This window comes from Montipora foliosa, chromosome 1 (assembly GCF_036669935.1).
Source record: "Montipora foliosa isolate CH-2021 chromosome 1, ASM3666993v2, whole genome shotgun sequence".
Classification (NCBI taxonomy): Eukaryota; Metazoa; Cnidaria; class Anthozoa; order Scleractinia; family Acroporidae; genus Montipora; species Montipora foliosa.
In genome coordinates this window covers 10,207,101-10,214,600 of record NC_090869.1, presented here as the reverse complement: position 1 = coordinate 10,214,600, position 7,500 = coordinate 10,207,101, and the positions used below count along the sequence as shown (strand labels likewise).

The window sequence follows — 7,500 nt, the reverse complement described above, 5'->3', positions numbered from 1 at the left end:
TAGCATTAACGAAAACTTGACACTAGTTTAACGGCTTGTATAATGAAAACATACATCAATTGTATCTTTGACCGATAGCTAATTATACTAGTGTTACTGTTATTAGTGACCCGAGACTCTCCCTTCGTGGCTAATGACTGCAGGAATGACCTTTTGCAAATGGTTAATGTATTCGCGCATTTAGCTGGTGTCACGCCATCCCAGCGCAAGTTAAGAAGGTAAGGCAAGAACCAAGGCACGACCAACTTGTGTAAGGCTTTAATCAAAACAGCAACTTAACGATCTAGCGAGTAACAGTGACAATATGGCGGACGCAAGGTAAGCAAAGACACGAGAAACACGTGAGCTACGACCTAGTACCGCTGACCGGTACTGGCGTGACTTCTTTCTTTGTACTTTCTCTGTTCTTTTTTTTTTTACGAAAGGAGAAATATACATACAGTCGTGTCCGTGACATGGGTGTGAAACACGTAAGTGGTCGGCCAAGTCCGAAGGGACCTTGAAGCATTCAGAAAGCTTGACATGATATGATGAGCTGCGTAACTGGGATCCAATGAACTTTTTGATGTCATAGAATGTAGGGTCCATGGCTACGACGAGGTATCGGTCGCGGGCTCGAGACTTGTTTCGGTCGGAATGAAGGTACACCAGGTCACCAACATCAATTAAAGGAGTAGGCTGCCTTTGCTGCAAGGGGGCTTTGGCACGCTCACTGTGGGGGTGGTTGGATAGACGCTGCTCGTGCTGAAGGGCAATTAAATGGTCGTCGGCAAGGGGTAACTGCTGGTTAGAAAACTGGTCCCGCTATGTGCACATTTCACGCGAGGGAAGGCCACGGGAACGAAATCGAGAGTTCAAGGCGAAAGTGGCTACGGCAAGAGTGAGAGGAGAAACGACTCCACCTAACGTCTCCTGACGGAGAAGTTCCGTCTCCAGCTCCTGGACTGCTCTCTCAGCGACGGGGTTCTTGTTGGGGTTTTTGGCCTGGCAAAGCTCGATAGTAATTTTAAACTTCTTTAAGAGTGTGTCGTTGACTAGGGCCCTAAAGCCAGGTGCAGGGTCAGTACGGATCACAGCAGGTGGACCATCCAGGGGGCGGATTTCTAAGCAGAGCTTTATGATGGCATCGCGTAACGTTTGATGACGCTCATCCTGGAGAGATACACTGGAAGTGTAGGAAGTGACAGTCTCGCGGAGGACAAAAATGAGTTGGCGTGAGCGTTTAATGACGTCTGCGGCAAAGGACCGACCAATAGCGTCGGGAGGTGAGGAAGTGGACTGGTCGATACGTGCGACTGGAGAGTTTCGGATTGCTGCGCAGAAGTGGCATCCATCAGAGACACGAGAGACAGCCTTGTCTAGATCGAGAGCGTACAGGTAGCGTTTGACAACCAACTTTAACTGGTGACAAGAAGGGTGGCTGAGTTGTATGTGAAGAGCAGCCAAAAGGTCATCCAAAGCTTGGCGTGGGACAATGATGCACTCTCTGGTCGGTGAGAGGGGCTCATGACGCCGCACGACGAGGAGGCCGTCATCTGGGACCGATGCGACTTGTAAATACCGTTTAACATCCTTTATGTTGGTGAGCTTTTTGGAAGGTCTCGTACCCTGGACGAGGTGAGCGTGGGTGCGGCGTAGGTCTGGGCACTCAGACTGAACGGCTAACGAGGCGGGCCGGCTGGTGAAGGGAAGGCGAACGTTGCCTTGGAGAATATCTTGAACTGAGACGACTCGGACAACAGAGTCCCTGGTTCGAGAGATCAAGGAACACACCTGACAGGTCTCGTTTTCACAAGCAGCGGCATTTCGGCTTGCAAAGTCTGAAGGAAGGATAGCTGCGCCGGAGACATGCCTGACAGAAGCTTGGTAGCGGCTCACAACGGACTAGAAAGTGGAAACACGGGGGCTGGCAGAGAACTCCCCGCGGCAGAGCTTCTCGTATGCCTGAACAAACGGCTTACTGTCAGTAAGAATGCAGGCCTTCTTAGTAGATTGAATAAGGTATGGGCTAAAGTGCTTTGTTGCAGCCGCAATGGAGAGAGCCTCTACCTCGCATGGAAGCCACGTTGTTTGGGAACCTCATATCTTGGCGCTGAAGAAGCCAGAGACGTGTAACTTGTCTCCACGCGTCACGTAGAGGGTGGCACCTATGCCAGGGTTCCTGAGTGCTCCATCAGTCACAATCCATAGCTGGTCCTCAGGTCTGGGTAACGTGATGGTGAGTGCAGAAGAAAGAGCGTTCTGAGCACTCCGGAATGTTGCCCTGAGGTCATCGGTCCAGTTAATGTATTCGTGAGAGGGACGACCGGCTGTTACAGCATCAAGTGGGGCAACGTAACTGGAGCACCTTGGGATGACACGGGAAAGGACTTTGTAAGCGCCAATGAAAGATCTCAATCGGGCGACAGTGGTCGGCTCAGGGTACGTGGCGAGGGTGTTAAGGCGGTGGGGACTGGCGGAAAGGGAGCCAGCAGTCCAGATCCAGCCGAGAATAGTGGTAGTCCTGGGACAGATTATAGTCTTGTGCGCAGACAAACGGAGGTTGCACTGGTGTAGGGCGTGTAGGATCTTCTGCCAGTTGTGAAGTAGCTCGTGAAGTGTGTTGACGCCGCAGTAGAAATCATCGGCGATTTTGGCCACGAAACCGTCTTGCAGTAGGGGACGTAGGACGCGACACATAACCTCTTCGAGGGCAGTTTCTGACCCGGGCATACCCATAGCGGAACGGACGTAGACACGTACCCCTTTAAACGGAGTGGCGACGCCGCAATACTTCATGGACTCTTTAACCGAAGGTATTTGGTAGAAGGCATTTGTCAGGTCTGTGACGATGATATGTGACCACTGGGCGATGCGGCGCAAGGTGGAATCAACATCAGGCGGCAAAGATGGCTGGGGCTTACTGTACCTGCCTACGTCAGCAAAAGCAGTGACAAGACGGGAACTGCCGTTGGGCTTCTTTACAAGGAAAGACGGATTCAGGTACTCGACAGTGATACCAACATCTTCAGGGCGTTGGAAGACACCAAGCTGCTCAAGGTGGTCAAACTTCTCTTGGAGTTCTATGAGATTGTCGCGGGCATATTGGGGGAGGCGGCCTTTCCGCTGAGGGGGCTCGATGGGGCCCATTTTGACTTTTGCTTGGTAAGGGCTTGCGGAATCATTGTAGCCTGGGAACTGAGGATCAAATACAGAGTCGTATTCTTTGAGTAGAGATTGAAAGTTGGCTCTGACAGTCACAGGGAGAATGCTGTCTGGGTCTACCTGAACGGATGCGGAGTGACTGGCATGAGAGGGTGGTAACGGAGGCTGAGTAGGGGGAGGGCTTGTCGGTGGCTTCTCTGTTGGTTCAAAGACAGGGGTGGCCTGGCAGAAGTGCTCGTGCCGCCTAAGCGTGCGAGGCTCGGAAGACAGGTTGGGTATGCGTATTGCCCGCACAATACTGGAAACGACACTGGGCTGCAGCCACAGCTGGGATGGTCTGAGATTTCGACTCCATTACACACGATGTAAAACTCCGGGAACTTTTTTCACAGCGAAGGATACACTGTTTTGGTTATTGCGATCGAGGCCTAAAAGCGGCTTTCTTCGGTAAAAAAATCAGGCTTGGGTTGAACGGACCTCTGCCACCACGCCAGTTGAGAAGGTAAGGCAAGAACCAAGGCTCGACCAACTTGTGTAAGGCTTTAATCAAACAGCAACTCAACGAGCTAGCGAGTAACAGTGACAATATGGCGGACGCAAGGTAAGCAAAGACACGAGAAACACGTGAGCTACGACCTTTTACCGCTGACCGGTACTGGCGCAGAACTGTTTAATTCCACGTACTAATTCTTCTTTGTTTGAAGGCTTCACGACGCGGCGGAGAAAACACTTCAGTTCATGCCAAAGCATCTCGATGGGATTTAAATCGGGGGATTCAGCAGGGGTTGGCCAGTGGTTTACGTTGTTGTCAGCTAAAAACTGCTTTGCAAGCCTACCTGAAGACAAAACAGCAGTGACTGAAAACGAATGTCCTACTGAAGTAAATACGAATTAAGGTATCCTCACTAGTGCGAAATGCTGTGGGAATTCTAACAAAACTTTTACGAGTATTTCTTATAGCTGTTATGAGTATTTCTGAATCGCTAACTTGTGAAGTAGTTAGAGAACGAAAAATGCGGGTGAATTTCAACTAAACGTTCACGAGTGTTTCTGGATCGCTTTTAAACACTAAAACTTCACAGCACCATAAGAATAACATGTTTTGACATGTTTTCTTAAACCCCCGTGAAACCTACACTTCATGAGCGCACGCTGATTTTAAGGAAAAAAACCGTCTTTCGTGTGGCACGGGAGTCAATGGGTTAATGTTATATAAAAACACTTACTTGTGTGCTTTGGATCATTATCCTGCTGAAACCTGTAGTTGTTGTCGGGAAACGTGGCATTTACGAAGGGGAGAAGGGAGTTCTTAAGGATTTCTTCTACATCAGAGAATCGGTCCATTATTCCACTAAACATCAGTATTGGGGTTGCTCTTTTGGTGGAAATTCCAGCCCATACGTGGACTTTGAATGGATGTTTCGCCGTAGGCTTCATCTTTGCCGGTTGGCCCACTTTTCGAAAACACAGTTTACTATGCTTACTTAACCAAATGCTGCTTTCATCCGTGAACACGACGTTTTCGAATTTTTCATTTTCTGCGGCACATTTCCTGGCAAATTCCAGTCGCTTAACTCGGTTAGCCTCTCTCACAATCTGACAGTACCGGGGTCCGGACTTTCGCAATCCGAATTTGTATCGTGCTCGCTTATAATTGTCCTTAGTGAAAACTGCTCGTTAAATTCATCATACAGCAACTTCTATAATCCTATAAAAGATTTTTCCTTCAGCTTAATACAGGGTCTGGTTAATCAACCAAGCAATCGATAAATTTATTACGTGTGCCGATTTTCTCTTTTAAAACAGGTCTTTGGGAGAAATGTTTGTACTTAACTCATCTTACAATGAACTTACCAGGTGAGGTTAGCTCGTCATTTTCCTCCATTTTAGCGTCGATGAAGTCTAAGTGTTCACATAAGACCTTTGATTTCCTGCCTGGAATCGTTTTGTCAGCTAACGTGCCATATCGTGTGAACTTTTAAACTAATTTTGTGATCCATCATCCACCAATACCAGAGCCAGTTCCGTGTACCATGCCTCCCGCTTCCAGCCCGCTTGATGAGTTCACAAACTCGCCAGAAGATACGTCAATTGACTCCGCTATTCCAGCCTGCCAAATGTCACACGAGGAGCTATTTCAGATAAAAAATATGTCCAGATCGCGAGCGAACTTTGCAGTTTTGCTGTTAAAACGGTTCTTCGAGCCTAGTGAGTTGGAAAGTAAAAACATTACGGGTGTTCGAGGGAAAGAACAAGTAAACCCAGCTAAAGTAAACGAAATTAAGAGAATTGTAAGTAGTTTTTTTTTCCGTCAGCTGCATGCGACGAGCTGTCAGCATGGCGTGAATGCAGAAAAGCCATGGATGAGTATCTACGCCAACCAAGCTGCCGTAAGAGAGCACAATAAAAATTAGTAACTTGATCATTTTGTAATAGCATACTGTTGAGGGAAAGAACCAGCAAGCGAAATTAAGAGAATTATAAGCTTTTTTTCTTTTAGCTGCATGGGATGAGCTGTCAATGTTATTGTTATTATTAATTTCTTTTGATGATCTTGTGATAGCAAACTGTACTGTTGAATAAATGGCACCCGTTTCATTTGAATTTGTTGTAGACGTCACTGACTTAATCGGCTTGTGTTTTTAAGTGCTAATTAGGTCAAAAGAAGGAAAAATTTTCATCCGCGGATTAAGTTGACCGAGATGGAATAAGAAAACGTTCCCACTGCACAGGGTAGATTTTGGTCACGTGCTAGGCAACGGTTTCAAGACAGATCGAATTTCACTTCAATCAGATCAAAACATGTTTTTAAAAAGACAACATTCGCTTCTGAATACGTAACGTTAATGACGAATCTTCAAAGGCTTTTTAACTTAAAGAAGGATATCTGATGTTTAAAATTAACTGGAAATCTCAAGCGAAATAACGTTTTTTTTTTGCTGTTATTTCGTGTGCATCAAGCCTCAGTTCGTCAATTGCTGGCGCCCTCATGGTTCCGACGGGAAAAGCTCTTGAATGCTGGTAAACTCGTAACACTTTGGAGTACCAAATAGTTTTAGTGAATCTTTGGACTGTTTTAAAGTACACTGATTGCTGTAATTTAAAATTGAAAAGCGACATAATTGTTCATGTTATCTCAGAACACGCCAATCGCTCGCTGGCGCCGCTTGTTGTTGAAACTCGAACGGGAAAAAAATATTTTTACTGTGAAGCGGTAAACCAGTTTAGCGAAACTGCTCGATTCTGTCGGGAACGTTTTACGACCAAAAGCAAGAGGGCGAAAGATTAAACTATATCACAGTGCAGTCCACTACGATAAATGTTACACAAGCTAAATGTTTTGTTTCATTACACGCACTTTTAATATTCTGTTCTCACTACACGCACTTAATAAGTTCCAGTTGAACGACTGCGTGTAAAATTACACGCAATATCACGTCTACCGAGTCAAATTTACACGCGTATAATTACACGCATTTTCGTGTGTTTGCGTGTAAGGTGCGTGGACACTGCGTGTAATGTGCGTGTAGAACACGTGCTTTACGCGCGTGTAATGCTGCAATCCCTTTGACCGGTACTGTATATATACTTGCAGCTTAGGTATGGAGTTCTTTAAATTTACAGGTATATATGTAATGCCTAGCGATAAGGAGCAGGTGGTGTAAAAGTACATTTGATACATTTTCAATTAAACCTAGGCACAAAAAGGGAGAAAAAACAGAGTATTTAAGGTTCTCAATTTTTTGGGAAAACCATTCAAGTGCTTTTTCCAAAAGGCTTGGGTATATTTGCAATTCCAAAACAGGTGGACTAAAGTTTCAGTAGATTCCCCGCAGAAAGAACAAGAGTCCACTTATTTTATGCCTATCTTGCAGAGAAAATCATTTGTCGCTATTGGTCTATGTAGAAATTTTAACTGGAATACTCTAAGCTTTGTTTCTCTTGTACAAAGGAATGGCAGATAGTAAGCATTTCGCCAATTAACGGTCGAATTTCCTACTATGTCCTTCTCAGCGAGCCATTTTTCTTGGCTCTGTAATGGTGTAGAGGCTTTGTCTTGCACGAGGCGTCTGTACGATTCTTTATTAATATTTGGGTGTGACAGAAGGCTCGCTGTGTCATTTGTAGATGGGTTAACTAGGGCAGGTGGGCATACTTTCTTGAATTGCTTTAAGGCCGCTATTACTTTGAAATACTCAAGATAGTTGGTTTTGATATTATACTTAGCGACAAAAGCATTGTAGCTTAAGAATGTCTGATCTTGATTAAGTAGATCTCTAACCTCTTTTACCCTTTTCTTAAGCCAAGATGTACAGAAAAAGGGTCGGTTTTCTATTCTAATCAGCGGGTTGTGCC

At 45.8% G+C, this 7,500-nt stretch overlaps 1 long non-coding RNA gene across 1 annotated transcript; it reads left to right on the top strand.

Annotated features, from left to right (window-relative positions):
• Window positions 1-3,848: 3,848 nt before the first annotated feature.
• On the top strand, window positions 3,849-5,721 carry LOC137978816 (uncharacterized). The gene is made up of 3 exons (XR_011118223.1): window positions 3,849-4,040; window positions 4,951-5,001; window positions 5,161-5,721. It is a non-coding gene; the product is annotated as an uncharacterized lncRNA (long non-coding RNA).
• Window positions 5,722-7,500: the final 1,779 nt, after the last annotated feature.